We start from the raw sequence: 15,217 nt of genomic DNA, 5'->3' as shown, positions 1-15,217 counted from the left end.
GGTCTCATGGAGCACATACTCTGCACAGGAGCCCACTCCCCTGACCTTCAGAAAACTGTCAGGCTGTCAGGTTATTGTGGCCTTGTGAATCAAAAGATAGAAATGGAGCAGGAGCTGGAATTCTTTCTTGTGTTTTTGTATATGAAAAAAAAGACATATATAATTTCCACTGTGCCTGTCAAACTTATATTAAAGTTGGCATAAATAAGCACCAAATACAGTTTAAAACTTCTTGTGTATTTCAACCTTATGCAGTGACAGCTTTATGATATGAGATGCTGGTTATAGCGTTACCCAGTGTTCAATATGGAATTGAGATCTTCCATTGATGTCACTCATTTTCAAGGGAGCAGTAGGTGACCCAGCCTGACAGCCCAAATGAACCATTTCTTGCTTGCCTTTCTCTTGTCAATATTCCCCATCACACATACACACTACTTTCTTCAAGGAAAAGGCTTTTGAATAGTTTCTGTGGTATTGCAGCACACATGATGCCTCCCATGTGACAATAGATGGTGAACCCTAATAATTCTGTGGTGCACAATAGCTCAGATAGCACCACATGATGAAAGCAATCAAGGTTTCAGACATTCCAAATATCTATCTCTCTCTCAATCTATTTTCCCTCCTTATTTATCACCCACACTCCACCAGTGTGAGAAATAGGAGGATGACCTAAGAGCTGTCAGTCATGTGGCCCATATCTGCTGGAGTCTGTTGAGTGGAGCTGGAGATATGCAGTCCATCAGATCCATTTTCATACTCTTCCCACCAAGGTTGCAAGCATTACCAAGAAGGCCACAAAAAAGTAAGGGAATGAAAAAAAGTCTGCTGCTCCCTCTGCCTCCATCTTAATTAGGGAGTGCGGGAAAGAGAGAAGTTATTTGGTTGTAAATTGTGAGAGGGGAGAGCATTAAATAAAGACAAGAGAGATAGCAGTATGGGATTAGAGGATAACCTTTTCCGTTGATTTTAGAACCAGGCATTGATCTGTCATGCTGTTTTGTACAGGCAAAAGCTGCCACAGCACTGGGCTACTGGGTATAGATAGATAGAGAGAGATAAAGGAGGAGATAGAAAGATAAAGGGAAAAAGTTTCAGGGCTAGTTCAGAGCTGTCTGTAGCTCATCCTTGCAAATAGATTACCACAATACTGTGGTTAGTTAATGGCTTTCTGCTGTTTCCTCCAGAGTCAGTCTGTCTGAAGACCTGCTGGCTGAAAGGTTTCTTGGTTTCCCTTTTTTACTCCACTCATGCCTCCTTTTAAATGAAGCAGCAAGACCCTTCTTCCTTTTACCTGGTACAGACAGATGGTTGTACTGAGTGGTCACAACCATCATCAGAGTAGCCAGCCTAAGATCAAAGCTCTTGAGTCAAACAGGACTGCACTTTCCCAAGTCTAGATGGCAAGATTTGTGGTGTGAAACCAAGCTGGAGAGAGAACTGCTTTCCATCCTACAACTGAAAATATGTTGGCTGAAACCGTTTCTGACCCAGGATCTCTCTCCACATACTGTAGCATGCTATACCTTTCATAAAAACCTTCATTTTTCTAACAGTTTGAAACTTTTTGTTTTAATAGAAAATATGCAATTAACAGAAAATATATTTATTCCTTAAGAAAAATTCTGGAATATTGTCAATATAAAAATATATAATTGCTTAACTTTTGGGAATTTCAGAAAAAAAATTTCACTTTAAAAAATAAAATATAAATAATTTATATCGCACAGAATTATAATATACATAATATCTTAAAATACCTTTAAATCTTGTGTGAAATACTCATTTACAACATTTCTTTGCTTTTTATATTTTGACATTTTTCTTTTTGTTACATAATATACATTTCTATAAAAAATATATGTATTGAGGGGTATACATCATATTATACCTATTCTACCAGCAGCCATAAAAAATAAAAGCTGATTGATAGAGAAAATAATAAATGTTACCTAAATCTAATAAGTCTAATAAAATGATCAATATTTAATTTATCTTATTTATCAAAATATGTATTTTTTTTAAATCAATAAATTTTTTAAGAAAATATACAGAAGTTCCATTTTTGTATGTGTTCTGACTCATATTCTTCTCAAAAAATGAAGATAAGACATTAATGAGGTTTGGCAGCCAGTGTAAGCCAAGTGTGAGATTAGTTCTGCAGAAGTGTTGTTTATATGATCCCATAGAGGCACTCCTCTGGTTCTGCCCTTGTGTTTGGCTGACCAGGCCTCACCTGAGTCCCAGATGGAGACCCCAACGCTTGGCTGCATCCCACAGCATTGTCCCTAGTGGCATTTATTTGTGCAGAACATGTCTGATCCTGTGTAGCTGAATAGAAGGTCCACTTTTACCTGGCCTTACCCTAAGGAATGAAAGGTCAGTGGGCTTCATGGGGCAATCGACCAATCACTGTCCTTCAATGAATTTTGGGGTTGAGTTCCCAACTGGAAATCCCCTTTGCCCTCCATGGTGCACTTGTGGTTATATATATTCAGACACATCACTGCATAACTTACAGAACAGTACTTCATGAACTGACCTTTAAATGTTCTCATCCAAGAATTCATCGAAGGACCTCAAGAACTTTTATGTGCATGAATATGTGTTTGAAGTTAACAAAAACACAGTATTTAAACAGTGGTAATGCAAATGCATTCCTTAAAAAATAATAATGAAAAACTAATATGATTTTGTGAACATTTCTTTTCATGCTTTTATTTTCTTTGAACTGTTTACTTAAGAATATGTTTTAAAAACATGATGTGATTTACAACATTTAACCAAATCAGATTTCTGAGACCAACTAAATCCAGATAAGTCAGCATGTCCATTTTGTCCCATGTACAAGAGAATAAAAAAGCTGCATTTGACTTAATTACCAGCTGGTACTTAAACGAGAGGTCATTTCTGCTGTGAAGAAAAAGAAAAGTTAGCGACATCTTAAAACCTCTGTCACCATTCTTTACTCTGTCATGTTTAAATAATAACAATACTCATTCAAAGCAGCATCCATCAGAGTTAGTACCCAGTAATGACAGATTGCCTTTACTCTTGCACCTAAAGCATCTGGATGTGCACTGTTTCTGTCCGTCCCTCTCTTGTCCATGGCAAACAGCCTGAATAACAGCTGTGCAATGGGAATTTACAAATTAATCAGTTGTTTGTCATAAGCTGCAATGCTGCCCTATACCACAACATCTGCAAGTTAACATCCGTTTACCTTGCTAATTTTTCTATTGGCAACATTCTAGCCATTGATTGCTTCTGGGTTGTTTCTTAACACTTTAGAATCAGATGAATCAGATAAATAGAAAACTGCTATAAACAGTGAATACTTTGGTGGGCTTTTTTTTTTAATTCACTAGACAAGACATTCCACATTTGTCCAAATTGTTCTCACTTCATCCTCACTTCCTGTCTTGTTAATAAGAAAATAGTACAATACAAACAGGGCATAAAATATATCCATTACATGCCATTCTTTCCAAACAAGTTAAACCTAAAGTGTTACTCTGGAAAAACTGCCAAATATTTTTTAGATAAACTATATGGTGCTGCAAGGCAAGAAAACAACTAAACAATCCTTCTTGTACATCCAGTCTTGGCAGCCTTTAACTAAGATTTTGAAGAGTAGGCCAGATCTGGTGTTCACCTTAGGTTGCTACATCTCCCCTGTGTCAGCTTTGCTTTATTTATAATCTGGCTAACCCTGCACCACAATAACAAAACAAACGTCAAGGTGAGGTCACTTCCTTCCTGCATCTCTATCACCATTTCTACATTCCAGCATAGCTCAAGGACGATAACTATCTCAGTGAAGAAAGTGGTAAAATGCTTTTTTTTTTTTCTCACTGGCTTACAAATAATGTCTGCTAATAGTTGTGATTTCCCAGGTGGGCATGTGCTTTAATTAGAAGAGTCAATAGCATTTTGCAGACTTTCTGTACTTTGCAGTTCAGGATGTGATCATACAGTAGGTGATGTAAAATTTCTGATATTAGAGAATCATGTCACAATACAAAATACAGCACATATAGGTACTGTAATAAAGCAGTTTTAAATCTGTTAGAATTCACTTATTACATATGTTAGGTAGTACTATTTAGAGTATAGCACATAAAGTAGATTTTACATTTATTTAGCAACAGTCTCAATTTTTTTAATTCACATATTTCTGATGGAAATGTTTTTGGTGTGCATTTTTAAAGTATTCCAAGACTTTACCGTTTTGAAAGAGTTGAACTATGCAGACATATATATTTTTTATTTTAATATTTATACATTCTCAGTGTCAGTGACAGTGGAAGACATGCAAGCATTAGTGCAAATGAAAAAGTGAAACTATACCAGGTGTAGTGTAGCATTTCAATAGAATATCATGCTATTGTCCATGTCATAAACCTAAATTTCACAACAATTGAAGCTGGGAGTAATAACAAATAGATCACAGGGAAGTAGAATGAGGTTGTGATTCAAACAGCCCACCCAATGGCCTTGAGGGCAAGCAATAATACAGTATATCTTCCTTGTATTTCCTCTCAGAAGAAGTAAAATGCGTGGCTTGTTCAATTTTATATTCTTTCATCATTCTTTCATCATACAGCCATGCAAAAACACTTTTTCATTTATGCCAGTAACAGACTAAGGAAACAGTTGCTAGTTCAGGTCTGGCTCTTTAATGTTATGGAGGTGGGAACCCAGTTAAGAGTTATTGATTCTGAATTGTTGGGAGAACCTTAAATGTTTTCCCTACAGAGCATCAGGCTCTAGGATCCCAATGGCAATTCACCTTTTTGATGAGATGCCACCCTCCTGACCTTCTGATTTATAGATAGAACATCCTTTGCATGACCCATATGGTCCATCAGCACTATCAGCTCTGGTAATTAGCAACCAGAAGATGAGAATCTCCTCAACCATCAGAGTACCTACAGTACAGTATCAGCACTCCAGTTGGGAAGCATCTAGGGTTGGAGTACCATTCTTAACTCAAAAGCATTGGAAACAGTATGAGCTCCCAATGCTTGTACCTCATTTTAGAATGTTTTTAAAAATCCTAATTATATTATGCAGAGTTGAAAGCTGAGTGTGTGCACTCCAAAAGTTAACACTGCAATGTTTAATTGGAGTGATTTTACACATAATTACATGACCCTCTCAGGTACTTTGGGCTTTCACTTTGTTGAGATAAGTAATCTAACATCACCATATGAGTGGCTAATTAATTTACACATGTATCATTGGATATTTGAAAATTAAAACATTTAACTCATGAAATTTAAATGACTCAAGGGCAATGCACACAGTAAATCCTCCCAAGATAACAACGTCGAAAAGTTTCACTGTTTTGAATATCATTTTGTTGACAATAAAAGGACATGTAAGCTAAATTGGAGAAGCTGACTATTAGGGTTTTTTGTTAATATCTTTTATTTTTACTTTGTCAAGCACATTAACAACACAGGGCAGACAACACCCGTTAAAAGATATTTCTGACTCCTGACTGATGATAGGCTCATCCCTCCATTAGAAGGCCTAGACAATTGTTCACACACTTTAGGCAATTATATCACAGAGGAGATCTTCTGAAAACATATATTAAAATAAATAAATAAATTAAAAAGACCAGATCTTTCTTTCAGACCGAGTTGCAAAAATACGATTTCTTCCCTCCATTGTTATGGCCTTTTGACCCTTACAATAGCAGTAAGGATGTATCCCAACAAGCTATGGGGCAAAACGGCTCACTTGTGATTTGTGGAATTATAAAGATTTTAATAGCTGCAGTGTTTCTCTCACAGTTTGGTCTTTATATCCAAGTGTCAAAGTTTGCAGAATGCCCCAGGCTTTTAAGAACCAGTAATTGGCCTACAGAGAGACATGGCTTCTCCCAAAGTGACTAAGTGCATTTGTTGTTCTGAACTTAATGGTATCCCTCAAAAGATCATGAGGTCTGGGTTACAAGAGCTTGTAACATATTGAGTATGAGCCAATTCTCAATCCATACACGTTTCATCTTTCTTTCATATGCAGTTTTTATATGGATAACCTCTTGTTGCAGCTTGAGATTTTGATTGGTAATTAGTTTTGCTGCCAGATGACACATCATGAACTGCATGGGCCCTGCTTGTTGAACCTACAGAAGAACCTGCATTAATGCAGAAAAACTATCATAGGGAAAAAGAAGTAGTGCAGCAACTTCAGGAGTGTTATGGACATCACAGAGAAAAAGAGTATAAAGGAAAAAAGAAAGAAAATACAGAGACCCTGGCCAATCAGGGAGATTTCTCCAATCATCTCCTATTCAATTATACTGTAAAGCTAGTAAAAAAAACTCAGTCAATCAGTATGACAAAACTAATTGTAAACACTCAGAAAGTAGATTATCAATAACTTCTTCCCAATAAAAAAAAAAGTTTATTTGAAACCTTAATTAAGTATACATAATTCCAGCATGTTTACAGCAGACATCTATTATTGTGTTTTGAACACTACCCCTCTATTTCAACGAAGTGGCCAAAGGAGTAATAAATAGTCTTTTTTCACTTCAAAGTAACCTATCAACTCTAATTTTTTAGAGCCAGTTACTACCAAAACAGTTTTAGCTAGGCTCACTGTTAACACAGAGCTGAACAAAAAGTAAAATGGTTTAGCATCACAGGCATTTCTGTATCCCCTCTGGGCACCAGATCCAATAGCTGTTCAGCAGCACACCATTGCTACCACTAAAGTGTGAATGATGAAGAAATTACTCCAATAAAGGCTGCATATCACTAACTGTTCAACAGGATATACATTGGATAAACCTGTGGTTGTATTCTATAATTGATTTCTGTCATATCTTCAAAACAAACACAAACAGAAAAAAGGAGGAATGTGTTGCAGCTGAATTGTTCCTTTATTGCTATAAAGGACAGTTATGCAGCCTGACAGTTTATACTGATAGGACAAAAGGGAATAAATGGTTTTGACATTTCTTATGTAAGAATTTTAACAGTTCCCATCAAGTTCCCATCAAACCTAATGTTCTTCATCTTTGCGTTTGTACAAGGTTGTCTTGTATAGTGTTTGCTTACTTTTGCTGTTTTTTTTTGTTTTGTTTTTTCCTTGTTACAGACAGTAGTAAGCAATTTTCACACCCACACACATACACTGCTAAATAAATCTGTGGAAATGTGGAGTTGCTTAACATTCTGGGAGGTCTCCTTTTTAAATAATTGAGAGTGTGAGCAATGACAGTGCATGTAGCTAAATGCCATTTAAGCTTTTCTCTGACTTTCTGAGAAAAGTAAGTGTTCCCCTGCACTACCTGCTCCCACAGCCCACACACCCTTTCTGCCTGACAGCCATTCAATGGCAAGTGTGCGCCAGCGTAACAAGAGTGAGAGAGGTGTGTTGCCAACAGGGCCCTAAGATAAAGATGATTACAGCATGTCCCTCCAGCTGCACTCTCTGCAAACTGATACCTATTAACAAATGGCTGTCAGCGAGTTAGCAAGCCGTGGGGAAAGAGACAAGAAAGAGAGAGAGAGAGAGAGAGAGAGAGAGAGAGAGAGAGAGAGAGAGAGAGAGAGAGAGAGAGAGAGAGAGAGAGAGAGAGAGAAAGTAAACAGTCAGGATTGATGATAGTGAAGCAAGGCTGTGTTTTTAGTGCTGTCTGTCACAGATGTGGCAGCATCTGAGAACTCAAACAACTGCAGCAGAGGCAGGTGTCTCCCTAATGCACATTCTGATGGAATCCCTGTAAAAATGAAGGAACCTCAAAGCACCATGTAACAGATGTGGCTGTAATAGAAAAGAGAAACACACACACACACACACACACACACACACACACACACACACACACACACACACACACACACACACACACACACACACACACACACACACACACACTCAAACATACATACATACATATAAATAATTGTTACCTTGGGCTTGTTATTTTGTTGCTTCACCACACCGTTTACTGCAATGCATAAATAATGTCTATTAGACTTTAGGAATGTATAAGGAGAGTATAATAGCTACTGTTTTCTCTCAATTTCTATTTTATTATTTGTGCCATTGTTTGTCTTCTTCATTAGCATTTATTCTAGACACTTATTTATAGTAAACATGTGGTCTTATCAAATTATGTTTGAAAATACAAATGTATGAAAATAAAACTTTATCACTTTGACTTAAAAAAGTAGTTTAACAGTTTCTAATATCTTTATAATCCAAAAACATTTAAGGAATGTAACATAGTTTGTGCTAGAACAAAAATTAGTTGGCATAGTTAGTTGACATTGGGGAGAAAACCAATTCTAATATGTGGACCACACAATCAGCTGTGGAGACCCTGAACACGGAGCGGGCAAATAAATATATATATATATATATATATATATATATATATATATATATATATATATATATATATATATATATATATATATATATAAATTTTTTTTACATATAATTGATGTAGACAGGTGAAGAAATCTGCAGGCAGTAGCCTTAATCATCAGTAATTAGTATATCTTTGCACATAATTACAAAAGATTGTGATTGCCTCAATTCTGCAACTGCAGAAAGCCTATCCCTTCATCTTAATACACATTTGTGTCTCAGAAGTGGATAAGACAATTACGATAATCAGCTTCTCAGTAGGAAACTTTGTCTAAAACAAGAGAAGAGATCTTCCAAGTAGGCATAATATTCATTCCAAAAATTATCAAAGAACAACTGAACACATTTGTGGCAGTTTCAGAGATGGAGACAAGAAAGATTTAAAACACTAACTAATTCTCAAAGCTACATTATTTTAAGTTTATTAACATATTAAATAACAAATATTCAACAATGTACAAACTTATTTTATACCTTTATTTTCAAAAATTTTCAAAATATATTTCAAATATATTTACATATTCTTCCAAAATTGCCCATATTTGAAATTTAATAGCCCACCTCTACCATAATTTATTTAATAAGCTACCTTAATCAACCAAAATATATATCAGAATAAATATGGCATATGCAAAGTTTAAATCACATATAATACATAATAAGTTAATGAAATTCTATACAACTGTAGTGCTACAAAACAATGAGATGCAGAAAACTGTGGAAGTAAAAAACAAAAAAGAATCTCTATTTACGAGAAGTGATATGGGGTGGGTATTTGAGTAGAGAGGGGACCTGTAAGTGCTGCTTGGAGCCAGCCTCAAAAGACTAGTAGGGAAGACCACGGGCCCTAAGAAGCACTTTATTAGACAGTGGGGAAAGAAGGTGGGGGGGGGTCAGAAGGACCAGTCCCATTATTGATTGAGGTTGTCCGATGCATCCACAGCTGCACTTTCTCTAAATTTCCAAGAGTAAATATGTACCTTTGAAGTGTGTGTGTGTGTGTGTGTGTGTGTGTGTGTGTGTGTGTGTGTGTGTGTGTGTGTGTGTGTGTGTGTGTGTGTGTGTGTGTGTGTGTGTGTGTGTGCGTGCGTGTGTGTGTGTGTGTGTTTGGGGGGGGGGGGCAGTATGGGTTTGTGTGGAGGGCCGCAGTTACGGGAAAGATCAATGGAGTAGGGGCATTAAGGGGGAAGAGCACACCACTCTGGCTTGGCCCTGCCATCAGGCAACCAAGGAGCTCTTAGAGGTCTAGTCTTATTGAGTCTTGGCTGCTTGGTGACTGGCAGAGCAAGCCCACATATGCTCTGCCTGCCCCAGGTGTTTAGTAATAATAACAAAAAGATGAATGAGAATAAAATTTATTATTATTATTAAAGTAGTTCTAGCAAATTTAGCTAATTTTGATTCTTTTGTTTATTTAATATTTGAACATTAACATAAATGATGCACAAAATTACACATTAAGTTTTTTTTAACTGTGAATATGAATTGACACAGCTGGTGTTGTGGTTATGGGGTTAGATTTTCCAAGCAGGAAGAGACCTGAAGGGAGAATAATAGGTTAATGGGGTTAATGTCACCCAACCCAGCCCACAACATGCACACACACACACACACACACACACACACACACACACACACACACACACACACACACACACACACACACACACACACACACACACACACACAATAATAATAATAATAATAATAATAATAATAATAATAATAATAATAATAATAATAATAATAATAATACATTTAGTTTTGTTAATGGAACAAGTAATATTACTGATAAAATGTTTAACACATGTCTTATCATATAGTGCTAAAAATACTACATTATCACCAGGATTTTATTAGATTTCTCCCAGTTTTTTCACCTTTAAGAATCTTAACCTGGTGGCCATTCCAAATGGGTCTCTAAAGATAAATAGGTTCTAAGGTGGATATTTGAATGTTTAATTTTGAAAAATGCCTTTACTGTTTACTGCACATCAAAGGAAAAAAAGCTTCATCTGATCTCTAGACAGAGTGGCTCCATATTTGACTGGAACAACTCACTGTCCATTTTGTGAAAGTGTGGAAAAACCCATATCCTGGCCATAGCACTACTGGGCTGCACTACTTGTGGCATGCCTTAAGTGCATTACCAAAGTGCTGAATGTACATCTTTTTATATTGTGGTTTCTGGAGCTTGGTGAGAATGCCTGGTCTGGTAGTCATACCTAGGAGGGTATATGTTTAATTTTTATCATTTTAGGTAGATCAAGTCACTTTAAATTAGGGACTTATTCAATTTATTTTTTTTTCAATGAAGTGACGGACATTAGACATGCTAACTTAGCTTTTGTGTATTCAAGATACAAGTTCTCAGTCTCGTCTCCCAAACCTCAGTCTCAATCATGTGCAGCCAGCATTAACACAGGAGCTGACTTCCAGATCATTTTTATCTGAGAGGTGTCATTAACCACCAAAACCAAGAGCCTCAATACAGTGAATCATCATGTTTAAGTACCCACACAAAACAAGATTATCCAGCTGTAAGCCATATTTTAGTTAATCAATGGTTCCTTGCAATGTGTTTCCCTCAACTCCTCACATCTCATAACTTTATCTTTTGAAGAGTGTGCTAGGTTGTATAACCATTTCTCAGAACAGAAAATATACCCAGTAGTGTTATCGAAGATTTTCCAAAGAGACAATCCAGTGGAAAAAAGATATAGGTGCATTTCATAGATATTTATATCAAAGGGTAGGATGATATGGACAGAAGGCCTTAACCTCAAATCCTCTGACAATGGGATTTAGCACAGTGCCACTTACATTTTAGTTGATATATTTCCACCATACTGTTTTGATCATAAGCTTTTTTCTCACTGCCACAGATCCAAAAAATCATCACAACACTGAGTTTTCCGCTGTAATATATGGCATATGACATGTAAATAAAATTCAGGATTGATATGTAAATGGACTCAGAATAAGACATTCCACTTTTGAGAACATGAGGAGTGTAATGTTTATCACTACAGTCCCTATCATGCATTAATGTGCAGAGCCTATGTGCTGAGCATACTAGCAATGAGTGGCACCATTAATGACAGACATTAAATATGTATATATTTAATGCACTGTAATCAAGAATACATAGATCCCTTACAAGACTGTTATAATGGAAATGTAACCAAAACATAAAATGTAGGCTCTCTTTAATGAATTATATGCATACTGCTTCCTGCATACAGCAATTCTGAAGGGTATTCTGGTGAACATGATGGAGAATGATGAGGTAGATGCTACTATCTTTAGTGGATTGATTTCCCATATTGCCACATTGCCAGCTACATTCATATTCCATGCCGGTGGCTACCTGTGACCTCTGCCTTTCCTTTGATGTGGCAAGAAGAACCATAGAGCAAGCAGCAAGTATGAGGGAGAAAGGCAGAACAATAGCAGAACGTGAAATGTTCTGCTTCAAAGTTTCCATATTTGGGAGAACATGAAAGTGTGTGGCCCATGTTTCGAAGAGGCCATGGATGGGAAAACATGATAGGAGGGTTAGGTGAAAAAAAAAAGGTCGGAATTTGCAGTGTGAACTGATGAAGCCATCATCTGACAGGTCTGTGTGGTGTGTGTGTGTGTGTGTGTGTGTGTGTGTGTGTGTGTGTGTGTGTGTGTGTGTGTGTGTGTGTGTGTGTGTGTGTGTGTGTGTGTCTATGGGAGGGAGGGCATGATGTGTGTGATTGTTAGAATAAGGGCAAGCTGGTGGTACGCAATGATAGAGACGTCAGCGCCGCTCCAGTAATCTTAGGACGGCTGGGTGCAGAGATGGGGCCGTGGCAGTACCCATGAGAGCAGCAGCAGCTTGATGGGCCAGACCACCCCAGCCATGCCGGTGGGGGGCTGAGGGGGTTGGACCAATCAAAGTAGGAATGAATCATCTTGTAGGAATGACAGAAATCTCCATGGAAATTAGCAGGAAACACTTTCTAATCTTCTGCTTTTTTCTGGCATTGCAAAGGGTCAGCATCTTGAGCTTGAACACTCGATTTTTCTACTTGATCTCTTTCTCAATTTTTTCTCCGCCTCCCTCCCCTGTCACCATTTTTTATACTTCTTCATTGATTCAGTTTTTTTCTTTAGCTTTTCATGCACTTTATTTTGCAGCTTGACACTGTCATAAAGATACTTTCATAAAGAGGCCCCTCCCTTTGCCTATATTCTTTTGCTTAACCCTTTATGTGAAATCCATCTTTTTTCGATCACAATTAACCATTTAGTGCTCAAAGACAAAATCATGGGGAGAGATGAGCTCTGTCCATTCGTGTGACATGGGATCAAGCTGCTAGGTCCTTCAGAGGCCAAGGCAAGCTGATTCTCAAAGATGTGCCCTCTTCAACCCTTCTTTTAGCAGCATGGCATCAATAGCCACTGTTGTTAGGCTGTCTGTCCATCACAGGTAGGGGGGTAGAAGTTCATGCGACAGAAAGAAGCTCAGAACATCCCAACCCCAGGTGATACCAAGCTGGTCCTGAGCAGCAAGAGAATGGTATCCAGCAGATTTACACATTACTCACTACACAGCTTGAGAGAATATGCTGTTTTGTTCTTTTTTTGGTTGTGTGTCATGGTGGGATTTCAAAGAGCAATACTAACAATACTATACTAACAATACTAGTGAACCATCTACAAATTAATGAAACAGATATTTGTATAATTGTAATATAATTATGTTGAAAAAAGAGGTACCTCTCCCAGTTCTCTTAATACAGTATGTACATCATGAAGTTGGAGATTGGACTGCTATAATTCTATACAACATGGAAAATAGATAGTTTAATCAGTACAATAATACATGAATCAAAACAGAAGAATGCATTTGAGCACTTACATTTTTATCAAATTCTCCATTTTACTTGCTTACAATTACTGGGTCATTGCTGGTGACTTGTGAGTACTTTGAAGTCCCACCAGAATCTTTCATTAAGGAACTGATGAATAATCAGTGACTGATAATCAGCACTCAATGGGGGCTTGGCTGATGGGAAAGATTTAGGTTAAGGCCAGGCTCAGATGAAGTGGGTCATCATCTTTTTGTGACTTGATAGTATGATGTCGATATTCTTTGCTGTCAGGCGTGCATTCACAATGTGTTCATCTGCTCAGGTCAGCTTCTTTCCAGCTCCTTCAAACTGAAACATGAAGTAAGGGTGACTGATATTAACACATCATCTCATTCCTTCCTTTAGACTGGAATTTTAAACATTTCATAGGCACTCCCTGACTTTCAAAAGCCTGATTAATGCAATTTCATGGCTCTCTGTTAGTCTACATTTCCAGGCATGGAATGCATATGATATGGTTGAACTTTCATACATGTGCGAGAAAATGAAAAATTTGGTGGAAGTTGTTTTCCATTTAAAACTGAGATGGAATGCCTGTACACACAAAAGGTAGTAAAGGATCACTGTGTGTTCACAACAAAACAACAAAGTCTACCACTATACATTATATACAGTACATTGTTTTTTGTAAGATCATTTTTTCATAAATGTAGATTGTCTTACTTAGCAAAGAGTCACTGGAGCTGATGATAAACTTTAAAGAAAATGATAAAATATTTTTTTCTCTGAAACAGACAGTGTGGGACACACTTTAGTCACATTAGTTATACCAAACAACTTTAAGGGCTGTTATAAAGAATGAATGAGTGATGGCTCATAGTCTTCAGCCTGCTTCAGTGTAATCTAAATAAGTGGGGAGAAGGGAATCATGTTTTTTTAGACCTTCTAAAAGCCTCAGTCACAAAACTGCATGTTTTGCAGCATACTGTAGCAAAGACACTAGAAGGTTCAGGATTAGAATCTCTCAGCCAAACAAGGCACTACTGGGAGAAATCTAGTATTTAAGTGGCAAAGTGGCAAAGTCATCTCATGTTTGTTTATTTATTTATTATTATTTGGTAGCATAGTTTATATAAAATTAGATTCATTTATAATAGTATAGATTTTACACAACTATACATTATGTGGTGTAGATTTTGCATTATTATATTATAATTTGTTAAACGGTAATACATTTTCACGTTAGATATATTATCTTCAGAAATAAAATAGGCATTAAAATGTACATTTATTAACCGTAAGGGAAAAAATAATTCTCTCAACAAAACAAGTTTACATAAAATTAATTAATTACCGGTATTTTATGTGTAGTATTGTCTGTAAACTATACAAATAGAGTCTGGGGAAAGAAAATGTTCTTAAAGAAAATGTGTCCGATTACAGCCTTAATTAGGATGACCTACTATATGATGTGACGCGTTCATTAAGGAAACACAGTCGGCACTTTGTTCTGACAACCTCAGTGTCACACTTAGAGAGATTTTTGTTCAATAAACCTCGACGTGGAGTAGCGAAGAAACCGTGTTTAATATCCACCCTAAAAGTTTAATCTCTAAGCAGTCATTTTACCAAATATAAATGTAAATGTTGTTTATTTAAAAAAAAAATTATTCATTCTAATTCTTGTGTGTAATTCTTCAATATAAAGCAGGCAAAAATACATACATACAAAAAAAGTTAAATATTTGGATAAATAAACAACTAAACTAATTAAATAATAAAAACAAACAAATAAACAACAACAGCAAGTTTTTAGTATTATTGTTATTATTTGTAATCATAAAAAATAAGTATTTATAAGTATAAAAATGAATATTTTATATAATATATTAAAACTATAACACTTTCACTGTTTTTAGTTATTTCACTCTGTTTCAAAATCAACAATAACATTTACATTAAAATCAACG

This window comes from Tachysurus fulvidraco, chromosome 13, assembly GCF_022655615.1.
Source record: "Tachysurus fulvidraco isolate hzauxx_2018 chromosome 13, HZAU_PFXX_2.0, whole genome shotgun sequence".
NCBI lineage: Eukaryota > Metazoa > Chordata > Actinopteri > Siluriformes > Bagridae > Tachysurus > Tachysurus fulvidraco.
This window is presented reverse-complemented; position numbering follows the sequence as displayed.